This window comes from Dufourea novaeangliae, unplaced genomic scaffold, assembly GCF_001272555.1.
Source record: "Dufourea novaeangliae isolate 0120121106 unplaced genomic scaffold, ASM127255v1 scaffold108, whole genome shotgun sequence".
Classification (NCBI taxonomy): domain Eukaryota; kingdom Metazoa; phylum Arthropoda; class Insecta; order Hymenoptera; family Halictidae; genus Dufourea; species Dufourea novaeangliae.
In genome coordinates this window covers 21,222-36,155 of record NW_015374014.1, presented here as the reverse complement: position 1 = coordinate 36,155, position 14,934 = coordinate 21,222, and positions in this window count along the sequence as shown.

The following is a 14,934-nucleotide window of genomic DNA, read 5'->3' as shown; positions in this document are numbered from 1 at the left end:
TCCGTTATTTTTAAAGATATCAGAAAAGTTTATTCACAGAAGTTGTTCAGTATGAAGAGGGCTATTACTTAGCAGTAACAGGTTTTTCGTAGGTGGAGTATCTTCTAAGTTTTCAAAGTTAATTATGTTATTTTTATTAACGATATTGAAATATTATGGAATAAAATACTTTTATTACATAAATCGATTCTTCCAAACATTCTGCGTAATAAAGTATTAAGGTATTATGTGAAAAAGGTAATAATTCGTGACATATTTTATTGTCAAATGTCTAGCTTGGTTAGCATCTGTTACCCATTACGTGTGATCCGCGAGACAAGAAGCAATCAAATTGCCACCAATATTCATTTCACCAATATTCATTACACCAATAAAAACATTATTAAAACAATATTATATACACTGCGCTTTCCGTGATGAGATATGCGAGTTAAACGCGACACCGTATGTGTTCCGGCCTGGGCGTGCTGGACGATAGAGTAGGGTACGCGCGCGTGTGTGAGAAGTACGTGTGACCAAGGGGCGTGGCTTGCGTACAGATAACGGTGGCGCGGGAACCGAATGTCTAGTGTACCTATGTTCAAAATGTCTCGACTCTTTTACGGAAAGACAAAAACAGTTTAAGGGGGGAGATTCCGTGGCCCATACGCTGTTCCGTGCACTCACACAATCCACGGGAATCGTGTATTATACGCGATGCACGAGAGAGACAATCGATTTGGTAAATTCCAACTTCTATCCCAATAATTGCACAAATGCACTTTTCACGGGTATAGAACTCACGGGTAGACTTCCCTACAGGGTGGTCTGGTCCGTATAAACGCCAATAAACACATTCTAATTGAAAGAATTAGAATTTTAGAAAGTGTGCGATTGTGACAGACGCCGATGAAAACACACAAGATGGCTGCACAAGTCACATTTTGTCAAATATCTCACGATTTAATGGTTTTCTCGTCAAACGCAGACCAGACCACCCTGTACACTACTATCACACTATCGTGGAAATTCGATTTGAGTCACTTTATCACTTCTGGAAGGCACAAGTTGGTTCCTACGATTTGATGCGTCCAGACGCAGAAATAAACAGTGGTATAGTTCAAGAATTCTCCGCTAGAGGCGTTTATAGTATTTGACAGTCATTTTGGCCTGCGTTACCACGAGCATCGATGAAACAGAGGGATCGATTGTTTTCTCACGCTGTTGCCACATGTCCCCCATTATGTACAATTCCGCCCATCAGGAGAACGATGGAATACCTACGGCTCGTGGCGAGATTTCGATTCTTGTGGAACGTAGGAAAAGAACGGCGCGAGGGTAAAGGGAAAAAAATTCGAGAATGATGTTTCATATTGTTATATTTACGTACTAATGTGTGCAAGGATGAACCTTTTTATTCGTACTTGCAATGGTGCTTATTTTTTTAATTAATGAAATTACATACAAAATACTTGAAATGGTATTCCCGAGAAACAATATTTATTTATCATTTATTGACATAATTGACGCAGGTGTTATATACTTACACAAATATTTCATAAAAAGGACACAAAAGGAACACAAATAATCGCTTACGCTCTGTCAATCTTTCATTCGTCGCCCAGCGGAGATAGATTTTGTACTAACAACTGATTGCTGTCGCATGCGTACTTAGCGTATCATCTTCGTTGCGCCCGCACCTGTACCACTACGCACTACCATTCTTCTCACAATACACACATCTACCGTACTTCAAATCTTCATCAAAGTTGTGTGTTTGCATCAAACGAAAATACATACAGCAAGGAGCAAAAGCGAATACACGCTCTTTCTTAAAAATTGGACCAAACGACTTGAGTTTTTTTGAGGAGCTAGAAGGATTAACTTATTACAATAGATAACGTGTTTTTGTTATTTCGAAAAAATTACAATTGTTGGAATAACGAAGAAAATAGTAAAAATATTAAAGAAGTCCTTTTTTTATTTTTTTTTTCTGATCCTATAGTGAAAATTTTACAAATACCTCTTATACACTTAATTAAGATACATAACCACTGAAAATTGCAGGGTACAAGTTACAAACTATTAAAAGTGGTGAAACTCGGACTTTCGATTTATAAACCTAAAAATTTCTTACTACTTCGGTGCCCGTAGATTGATTGAGTGTCAACCGATTTCGATGAAATTTTCAGCATGTATATGAGTTACATATATGTAAAAGAAGGATAGAATAAGAAGGTGGAAGTTGTACATTATTGTGCGAAGGTCACGCACGTAGTCTGTGCGGGTAGTCAAAGCAAGAGATCAGGACCGACGAATTGTGTTATGACAGGGCTCGATAATGGTGGCCTGACCTAGGTCACTCTGAAAGTCACCATCGTGTGACGATCGTAAACGAAGAGACAGGAACACGTATCGACGATGTGATGATTGACATTGTCGCTTGACTGTACCTTCGAATAGCTTTGGCCAGCAGAAATAAACGGACTGCTGAGCGCCGAGCGAGAGGCCGAGGGCTGAACGTAATAGACCAGCGACCGACGATCGAAATACAATGTAAACAGATAAGAAATGAAACGCATGAATGAAAATTTAATCTTTTATAATTTTCAGTATATATTCATTAAAGTGTCACGAATGAACCGAGGAGATTCTGCCGGTGGAAATGAGTCCAAATACGACATCATTCCGATTATTTTCAATAATATATCACTTTCATCCGCAACATTACGTATGAGTAAAAATTGTTCAATTACACTCGAATTTGGACGCAATTTAATCGGGAGAATCTCTTCAATTCATTCGTGACACTTTCATTAATGTATATTGCAAATTGTAAAAGTTTAAATTTCCATTCGTGCATCATTCCTTATCTCATCTACATCTGCTTACATTGTATGCCGATGGACGATCGCTAGTCTTTAACCTTCGGCGATCAATGCTCAGCAGCGCGTTTATTCGTACTGGTAAAAGTTGTTTAAAGATTTACTCGATGTCTTTGATTATAAGAGATTGTATGTAAGAAGAATTGAATTACAGAGGAAATGCGTAACGCAAACTATGGTGATATATTTCAAACATATTTTTATAATCTCTTTCTCGGGAATACCATTTCAAGTATCTCGTATGTAATTCCATTGATTAAAAAAATAAGCATCATTACAAGTACGAATAGAAAAGGTTTATTGTTGCACACATTAGTACGTAAATATTGTTTCATTATCGAATCTCTTTCGGTCGCGCCATTCTTTTCCTTTATTCGGCGAGAATCCAAAACTCGCCACAAGCCGTAGGTCATAGCTATTCCATCGTTCTCCTCACGGACAGAATTGCATGCGGGACATGAGGCAACAGCGTCAGAAAAATTGATACTGTCCGGCAACACTATCTTCACGTAGCAAACACACAAACCCAATTTGATGGTAACGGGGAACAAAATTTATTTGTGGGTACTGCCGTTAGATGTCGTATTACCAAGCCGTCCCAAATATCGATTATGTGTTTCCGCTAGTGTCCGATTGTTTACTTCAACGCTTCGATCGATTCGGAGTTGGCCCCAAAGGAGTCACCCCCTTAAATCTCAATAAAAAACTGACGATCGATTAAAAAAAAAATTGCAACGTTATGTCATTGTCACAACAGGCTAAGAAAATCAAATCTTTTGATTTTTACCATTTCTAAATATTTAAAATCTTAAGAATATTATTTTAAACTTCCAAATTGTGCGATTTTATGAATTAAGAGAGTTCTAACTTTACACAATGACTTATTTTTCTCCATTTAATCACATATTTGTATATCTACTATAACTATACAAATTCAATACTACAAACGTTATTTTGCTTTCAGAGACACAAACAGTCTTGCATGAAAATAAACTTTTAAAATTCATTAATACGACATTAAGTACGAAAATGTAAAGGTTATGGTGTAGAAGGCGCAAAAACAAAGATTTAAATGTACGGGAAAGATTTACGAAAGATCAGTTTCTGTACATTTTACAAACTGTGAAGTGGTCAGAATTTTACAAAAGTGCAGATATAACTTGAATAAACATCAAGAAAACGTTGTTCAATGAAATGGAAGTATTAATAAAAATGATTTAATGTACAAATCAACTAATTTACACTCTGTCAGAAAACGCAAGAACTTTTCGCGAAAACTTAAAATTCAATGGAATAACAAATGATTTATCATAGAAATGGAAGTGAATATTTAAATGTGATTGAAGTATATTTGAAACTTTAAAAATCTAAAGCGTAGTCGCCTACCTGTAAAAACGCTTTCGATATCAAAATTACCATTTCGTTTACCATAGCTATGCAACCCGCAATAAATGAACGGTCACGTAACCTTCCTGATTCTTAATATCCCCCGTGACGATCCCTTGATCCTTTGTATCATCAATCACTCTGCACAGTCTTCCTGCAATTTATCATTGATACTTACAAACTGCTCTCTTGCTTTGAACACGCGGCCTCCAGTCCTGATACCCTTCTGTGATCGTTAGAAAATGTATCATTGAAAATGTTCAATTTTTTTTCTATATTTGTTCCAACACGACACAATAGTATCGAAAAGATATAAACACTATGACAACCAGCTAGTTGCGCGAATAAATTTGACCAATGGCCGGCTGTTTTTCTCAAGAATATTAAGAAAGTATGGTTTTTGCTATGTCTGTAAAAATAATTCAATAACTTTGAACATCTGAAGAGTACAAGTTGGCATTCACATATCGCTACTATGGCGTCAACGGTCATCATAGTGTTAATGACAATTTACATAGTTGTTCATTGTTACCAAATTTGGAGTTTAAGAAATAAGTATCTTGTTCACATGTTCAAACAATGGTAAAGTCAGAAATACTAATTGAATTATAATTTGAATTAGAATAAATCTTGATTAATATATTTTAGATTAGGATGCATTCCAACAAAAATACTTACACTACCGCTCAATAAAGTATCTGCCCATTCATATTGTAGGTTTCAGTTTACTAAAAAAAATTGTTTAAAAAAATGTGGACCGACTTGGAAATGCGCTAAAAAGTAGAAAATAATTTATATGTTGTATTTTTAATTTTGCGCCGTTTAAAAAGGTTGCAATCTATTTAATATGCCATTTAGTAAGAAAAAGCAAGTTTTCTTAACCGGTGTTGCATTTCTGCATAAATAATAAACATATAAATTATTGTCTACATTTTAGGGCATTTCAAAGTCAGTTTACATTTTTTTAAACAAATTTTTTTATTCCGTACTTTTTAGTGTAGGGAGCAATACTAGTGGACCAATGCCAACATAAGATGGTTTTCATTATCATTAATCAGGCAATAACTATGAAGAAAAAATCAGAGGGAACTACTTTGGACTATTTCGAAGGATACGATTTGTGAATGAAAACAATAGTTTATAATAAACAAAAAAATTGGAAATTTTTTGCAAACGGGATCATCGCGGGAACATCCTCTGCAATACAAGATGCAAAGGTTCATTCTCGATTGGTCCATCGGTTGCAGAGTAATCGGTGGACATACATAAAAAGAAAACATACATACGCATCGAATTGTATACCTCCTTCTTTTCAAAGTCGGTAAAAAAATAAGGCAAAAGTTGTTGGTAATTTCCAAAATGAAATGTAAAACGTAAACGAGTAAACCTTTCTTCGGTAGAAAAGCAAATATTTATGTGTATTATGTGTATAAATGTTTCTCTCAAACATGGAGTTCTGCCTGCACAAATAAATCCAAAATGTAGACAAAAATATATTTATACGTGGTTTTGTTTTTGGAAAATTTAATTTGAAAATTCGTCGAGCAAACGACTCATCAATATGGCTGAATATTGTATCTGATCATTGCTCACTGTTTCTCCTCAATAATGAATACCAGCGATGGTATGTGATATTATCTATTTCTCACCGGTCTTATCATTTACGACCCAGTAATTTATACCAAATTATCATGAGAAACTAATAATACCGTACTCATCATCCATGTTTACAATCATTACGATAAAGTACCAAGAATTCATAATAAAAAGACACGTGATTCGTAAAATAATATTAAAGTGCACGCGTAACGAAACCAGATAAATTTTCAAATTCGAATATCTTAAAAGCTAATCTCAATACGAACAAATGTAGGTATCTTTTTATATATCTTTTCGATATATTTATATACTACAAGATCTAGTCAAGAAGTTAGCGAACTTTATGTATAAATAATTTATTATTATTCCACCTTACCGGTCGAAAAAGGACAATTTTCAGAAATTTTTTGTTCTAGAACTAATGTAGAGATTTTAATATTTTTTTTTGTCAACGATTTATTAAATTTAGTTTTATAGAAATATACTTTTGATATTTTAAAAATATTATTACAAATATATCAATGAGTAACGCAAAGGTTTTTTATCGGTGAGAAACACAAGCACCCTGCTGTGTATATCCTTCTCGGTTCCTCCTCAAAGTAATCCTAATAAGACAAAAATAGCATGATTATGTTCCGTAGGGGTCTACACATGAAATGGACTACAATTATTCAGATATCAACAATACTTTTCGTTCTAGTCGTGAAAAAAATACCGAAACATGGGCTAAAAACGAAAATATTCATACGAGGTTGCCATTTCATAACCACCGTTCATAAATTAACAATTTTAGTCCATTCTATATGCAGACCCCTGTAGAACATAATCATTCTATTTTTATCCGAGAGGGAATAGGGTCCATTAAGTCGACCGTGTGTTCAATTATAACATATATAATATAGTGTATAATATATATTATTACATAATATAATACAAACAATGTATAGTATACCATACACTATTATATACATGTACATATATTATTCTTATACAATATATACATATACATACATATACGTATAATTCTGACTCCTGCCGATTTAAAAAAAAAGTTAAGTTATGTTATGTGAAAATAGTGCGCATAAATATTTTCATTTATTTTTTTCAGTTCAGGCATTGTGTGGCCATGTACATTCCAAAATGCAGTAGAATCACTTTTAATATTTTCGTAAACCAGATCTAAGTATTACCTTGTTATATGTGTTGCGCTTTGTAAGGGTGTAGAGCACTGCCTGGTTAAATGGGAAACTTTATCAAGATAAAAATTTCAAAATCCTGTATCCTGATTAACTGGTTCTTCTGCTTCTTCTGGATTTGTAGGTCTATTTTCATAAATTGTCACGTTGATTAATAAAATCTGAACTTGTGATGTTAAAGTTTCTATTGCTTTTTATGCATTTCTTTCGTTTTGAAGAATTGCTGTTTTAAATCTAAGGTCTATTGTTGTAGTTATTGATGTAATTTTATTTGCTTCTGTATATTCAAATCTAAATTCAAATCTTTAATATGTTATTTTTTAGTGAAATTTTTTTATTGTTAATAATTTATAATTATTTTAATGTTGTCAGTAGTATACAATACTATATGACAGGATGTAATTAATTTATTAACATAAGCAAAATGTACAAATTATTATTTATTCTTTGATAAGAATGCAATATAAATACGAAGTGTTAATAAACTTCTGAAAGAAATAATATACGTATCAACATATTTTTAAAATAATATTACTAATATTAATATGAAATATTGAAAGATATAATTATAAAATACTATTTTTCCTATAGCTTGTAATTAATATTTTATGAACATAAATAAAATGTATGAATTATTATTTATGTCTTAATAGTAATACAATATTAATGAACTCTTAAAAAAATGTTAGATAATTACAGAAAATATCAACGAGCGACCACATATTGAGATTAAGAAGAGTAGTAGTGAGACGCCACGATAATCGTGGACTATACAAAACGCTTCCGAACCCCGTGAATACGTTTTTTACTCGAAGCTTGAGTCTCGGCAACTCGCCTTTGTAGTATTCCGAACGTAGAAAAGGACAAGCCATTGAAAAACAAAGAGAAAGCTTCTTCTCCCACCCGACTCAGCTGCGTGGCCCGCCTGCGACGCTCTCCCCGAACCAATGATTACATTATAGCCGCCACACAATCCGATTGTGTGTGTACCGTTTCGGTCAATAATAAAAATGTGTGACTGAAGGTGATCCAGCTACATTTTATTCGTCGACAGCTCTCTGGGCAGTGATGCCAGAGTGCCTTGGAAATCCTGTTCGAATACCACTGCGGCGAAAATTCACGTTCTCGACGCGATGCCCCGCAACCTAAGCGCATGAGCAGTCAAGAAACCCTGTTCGAATCCCAATGCGGCGGTTGTACTTTTTATTTTTAATTATTTTATAATTTCACTTTGTAACCTCTAAGTAAAATAAAAAAAGTTAAAAAATATTAATTCAGGAAGCATCTAAAAAGAAGAAAATAAATGTCTTCCACTTCAATGTCTAAATTTTTTATTATACACATACATGTTTTTGTATTGCATTTATTATGCACATATTATATTGTATACACATAAATTATTTATACCATTAATAAACGTTTCTGATAAATCTTTATGAAATGAATACGAATCTGGAACCGTTTTCTCACAGCACGTTCATTTTGAAGAAATCAAATTAAATCAAAACTTAAAAATTTCATTTTTGAAGAAATGTGGTGCTTCTACAGTAATAGTTATTTCGTGTCAAAAGCGACTCAATAACTATTACTGTAGAAGCACCTCATTTCTTCAAAAATGAAATTTTTAAGTTTTGATTTAATTTGATTTCTTCAAAATGAACGTGCTGTGAGAAAACGGTTCCCAGATTCGCATTCACTTTATAAAGATTTATCAGAAACGCGTATTAACAGTTGTGAGGTATTTTACGTGTTGAATAGTGTAGTCAGAGATGTCAGGCTTAGGGGGTCCATTTTAAAGTTATTATGTGGGATCGGGAACTCCATACCCAACAAAAAGGAGCAAAATAACATCTTGGGAAAACAGGAGGGTTCCGTGGAGTAGTGGGTAGAGTCTCTGCTTTCGGCGTCGGGGGTCGTGAGTTCGAATCCCGCTTGGGCCCTCTCATTTTTCCAACGCTCCTACAATTATATAATTATAATTGTATTCTAGTCGCTTGTTCGTGTATTTCTTTCGCCGTACTTCCGCCGCGTGTATTTTTTTCGCGTATAATTCTTCCGCGTAATATCTTACATTTCCAATGCGGTTGTCGAGTTGCACGGTCCCCCCCCCCCACCACCGCCACTACCACCACCAGTCGTGGGGATGACGCTGGCGTCATACTCGACAATAATCGCATATCAACAGAGTCAATAATCGCGAGGACTCTGTACTAATATCAATTAATATTTTATAATATTAATATATCAATATTAATAATAAACGTATTAATATTATTTATAATGAACAATAAAATATAAAATGTATAAATGTTTATAAAAGAATTAAAGTACGAATCTTTTATTTTCGTTAGTAATACTAACCGATCCCTGCTTCCCGTAATAATGTTTACATTTTTAGATTTATTAATGTGAAAGAAGAACGAAAGTATTCGTGCACTCTAAACAATTAAATAAAGTTTTTAAAATGAACAATCTGACTTTTTTGGAGAAGTTTCGAAGGTTAATTTACAAAGTAATGCATAAGAAAATATATGAAAAATGAGAATTGGTTTGCATCGCTAAGAAAATAATCAAGATCCAGTCAATAGCTCGATAGTTCGAGCGAGTTGCTTGAAGCGACTGCTTCAGTCAACTGAATTAGTCGATGGTTTAAAAAAATTAGTAGACTGAAAGTAGTAGTTGGTTACTATCGACTTAAATGATAGTTTTCAGTCGATGGTGCCCATCACTAACACCTTAAAAATTCAGAAATTATACGAATATTCAACCCAACTCGGACTCAGTTAGCAAGAATGGGATATAAAATATCATAAATCATACATAGAAGAATGAACGGTTTTATTAATCCGGATAACCGGATAATTTAAAAACTTCATTTGTAACAACACAGTAAAAAATATATTTAAGAACATGCGATCAATCGCTCAACTATACGTAAAATATTGTACGAACAATAATGCATGTGTTATGAATAAATGGAGAAGATTCTCCTGATGAAAATAAATTGAAACACATTATTTCGACTGTTTTCAATAATACGTAATTCGAATCGCAACGTTTCGTATCAGTAAATATAATTCGATTTACATTCGAGTTACAACTTATTTTCATCCGTACACCTTCGCTAAAACATTGGTAAACGCGTCATGAATGGTAGTTAAAACGTTAATCGAACGTTATGCGTAATACTTATACAACACAACTACAACATGTATTGAAATGTATACACAAATAAAACGAAGGATAGACCGGACATTACATGGAACCATAGATAGGGTGAATCTGCGCTGCTAGGGTCTAAAGGCCTGTCGCCTGTTTTTAAGAGCCGCTAGTGTTGTTATGTTATGTTTATTCCAGAAGGAAAGATCAAACATTATCAGTTCCAATATTAGTAAAATAGAATATATATTTGAACAGTAATAAACACTATACATATAGAGAACATTGCACTGACTACAGTTCTAATAATACAAAGTACAACTGGACGCACCTCATGGCGCAGTACACACTTGTGAACAAAAAAAACCTACTGCTACAGTCCCGCGTAATTTCAACGGTTGTACATAAAACAAAAACTTACTAGACACGCTTCTCAACAGAATAAAATAAAATACATAGTCATGAAAACATTTCCTGCTGAGTGGCCCATGTGTATGACAGAGACAGGGCGAGTGTCGGTTCTCGCTCTGCTTCTGATACACACACATAGCTGATCAATAGGGGTAAGATACCGATGACACGTGTAGGGTCACGATGACTTAAATAACAATACAGGCGGCTTTCCTTTTCACCTTAGCAGCGAGAGATTTACCCTGTAGATTTAACATTATATGGGATTTCGTTTCGCTAGAAATAACGAATAACAAGTAAAATCCATGTACATTCATAAGTAATAATATTGTTTCTGAATAAATTTCTTTGAACAAATCAAGTTTTATTCGGTGAACTCGTCGAAAAACTACTAAAGAATTATCGAAGAACTTTTACCTTCACTGTACATATTGGTACCAACAGTTCTTTGCGAATATCTCGGAAACTAGAGGCGACCGACATTTTCGTAAAAGGAAAAAAAATTTCAGAATGTTGATTTCTACAACACATTCAAAAATCATCGAAATCGGTGAGGAAGTAGTTCTTCGACAAGTTAACCATTTATTCAATCACCCCATTATTCAAATAAAACTTTCGTGCATAAAAAACGGTGATAAAAGAATACATTGATATCCAGTCTGTCCTGTGTCTTGTCTGTGGTATGTACATTATTTCAGAAACGCAATTACCAATTCGAATAATTTATGCAAGGCTTCCTTTTCTGCCTGATCTGGGGTGTTATTTAGGCCAATTTGCATCATTGGAGGAGTAGTTGTTAATCTTAATCCAACTATATAATGATTATTCTTTGCCTGAAAACTTATTTTCTCCAGAGTTACTTTCAGAGCATCCTGAATAATGTTTTTCATATCGGTTATATTGTCCAAATAACACTTTTTCATTCGAACTACAGACATCAGAACAATTTTGTTAGAATGTGTAATATTTTTGCAATGGTTACTTAATGCATCGTGGAAGTCATTGACTTCTGTCTGATTGTTAGCCCTAAAAGGTCTGTTCTTTGTTTTATTATATATTTCCAATGCATTCTCATTTTTTAACTTATCAGACTTAGCTTCATCTATCCGAAGATCCATATATTCTATGTTCAGTTTATCCATATCTGTATCCAATGTATGTGTGTTTCCAATGAAATGTTGCAAGACTTCTTTAGCTGCTTTCTGTTTGGCAGCTTTCTTTGTAGTTTCAGTTGCTTCTTTAGATACAGAAGCAACTTTACACTGTATGGTAAATCCAGGAATGTGAGATGGACCACTAATATTAAGAAGCGTATAAGAGGGGGAAAGTAAGTTCCTTGTCACAGAATATTCCTGTAAAATAGTAATACTTGAATACATTTTTATTGTAATATTTTTCCTATTTCAGTATTATTCTACTTCACTTTCTTTAATAGCATCATTATAATATAAATAATATGCAAGGATATATTTACTTGTAAAAGTCCAACATAGTTCACAAATGTACTTTGTGAACTTGAAGCATGAGGAGATGCATCAGAATCTAATAAACTCATAGAATTCTGCAAATTAGGTCTGTCTATTGACATGGAAGCAATAGAATTAGGAATAAATTCCTCGGTTGGAAGCAATGATAATGTAGATTGAAGAATATTTTTTGAGGATAACAACAATATCATTTCCTTTGCAGCATTTTGTTTAGCTTCTTTCTTACTAAATCCTACTCCTTTTGCACTATAACTCTTCCAGGTAACTTGAATAGTAAACCTTTTCTGGATTCCAATACCAGATGAAACTTCCACATAAATAGGCAAAGAACAACCACTAAGTTTCATAATAGCTTCTTGTAAAATAGATATCGACGTTTTACTCATTTTACTATTAAACTAATGATTAATAAGTATAGTATATAATTATTTAATAATTATTACTTTGTAGTTTTACTAAATACTTCCTAACCTCATTCCTTCTTTATCTTTTATCCATAGCAAATAGCACATAACATAGACAGCGCGTCAGGCTGGACGGGAGTCCCCACTTTAGAAAGAGATGGGTTACTTTCGAAGAACTTGCTATCTCTTTCTAATATACATAGTTGAGTCAACCATTCATAACGCAAATCCCCAGAACCTCATTGTCCACCCCAGGTTATCGTTTTATTATCTTTATTATTGTAAAAGGAAATGGAAATGAGAATTGTAAATTTGCAAAAACAATTTTAAATAAATATGCTAAAAACCACTAAAATTACTAGTGATCCTTGAACATTAAAAGCACAATCATTTAAAATTGTTTTTGCAAATTTAAAAATGTAAAATGATTGTACTGACTGATACAAAAAATGAGATTTTTTTTACTTTTTTAACTGAAAGACATATATTTTTAAAAATAAAATTATAAATTTTAAAAGTAAGAAAAGTAATAATTATGTATTATAGCAGGCACCACTGAACAATGACCGATACAATTGTTTCATTGGATTTTTTATTTGTAATTTCTACTTTCAGATTAAATTACAACAAGAAGTGTTAAGTGGCCATTAAGTTGCTCACGCGTTAGGCTGCGGGGCATCGCGTCGAGAACGTGAATTTTCGCCGCTGTGAGAATTGTGATTCGACGAGGATCTCCGAGGTCCTCTCCTTGTTTACGTTCCCGACTGACGTACCGAATGTCGGCGGAAAGACCCGAACGGCCAGCGCACACGGACAGGGTGGGATATAGTTTTGTGTGCCAGCACGGTGGACGTAACGTGGGGGTAGCCAGGCGTCAGCACATTAGCTGTTGACAGACTGGTGACCAATTGTGTTTATTACTCATTTCACTGGCAATAAAATACATCGTTTTTACCCTCAAACGTTCAAACGCGCAAATTTGATTGCTTGTCGACTACTGAAATAAATGTTAAACTGAATGTGGTTCTTTCATGTAAGTGTGGCACGAGTTTCAGTGATTCTGTGGTCAAGTGGTGGGGGACCTTTCCCCCAACGGGAGCCGACTTTGCTCGTGTGGGTGTACATTCGCGAGCAACTCGGCTTCCGTTAAGGAAAAAAGTGACGTAGGGATAGAGCCTTTTACCATTCGGTCTCGGAAGTTTCTGAAATTTATGGCAAATGAACATGCATTTTAACATTTATTTCAATACTTGAAACTGTTGCGGCCTTTTCCAGGGATTTCTTTTAAAAGAGATAAATCAGGCGTGAATCCTCGCCCGTGGAGCCCTGAAGAACTCTGCTCGTTAGGAAATTTTAGACTTCTTTTAAAGGAAACAACTTTAATTTGAAGAACACGTCTTTATTTATCGAGGGTCAATACTGGAATGGTCTCCTTTACAAAACGATCGTTCTTGTTACATCTTGTTCTTGATTTCTGCGCACGCGCTCTGGTTGTTGGGAGTCGCGTTGGTAACGTAGATCTTACGGAAACAGGACGTCGTGGTAGAGGAAGCAAGTTCCACGATTCTGGCATCACTGCGGCGGGCCACATGTTGGACAGGCCTGACTAAAAGATGCCTAGAAGGTGGACCTTCGATATCTATTTGGCGGCCGAACAGATATCTTTTCAGACAGGATTACAGATATCTGTATCTTTTATGGGGCACCTAAAAGGCACTTTTTAGGCATCTCAGTGTTATGTGCGAGTCGCTCGTGAGATGATTCGGAACTAGTTTTTCCTGAGCAAAAATGTTATCGGAGGCTTTGTTAACGAGATATTAACAAAACGGAAGCTCGGCCGGCAGACTCGTGCTCTGATTGGTCGGGGTTTTTCGTTAATATCTCGTTAATAAAGACTCTGATAACATTTCTGCTAAGGAAAAACTTCTTCCAAATCACCTCGCGAGTAACCCATTTCAGAGACCTGCAACATTTTTGTTACATCCTATATTAATACGTGTAATTTATCATGAAATATAGCTTAGTATACTATTGTTGCGTGGCCGTTTTATAAAGATTTGTAATTGAGAATTTAGGCAGGGTTTGGGTCCCCGTGGAGCGCTGATACGCTCTTCTCGAATTAACTTCAATAAATACTCGATAAATGAAATAAAACTCAGGAACTTGTATTTGAACTTGTTAACAAAATTATATAATGAACAATAAATTTGAATTAACTATAAATTAAAGTTATTTGTGCTTTTCTGCTATTTAGAAAAGTACGTCCGAACAGTTTGAGTACTCGATTAAGAAGCAGTCAAAATGGCAATAAAATCCTCGTTGAACAAAAAGAACGTGTACCTTCAGCTTTTAACAAAATACAATTATTTAACATCCAATTAGGAATTAATAAATAGTTTTACTTTAATCTTATTGGGTCTAATCATTA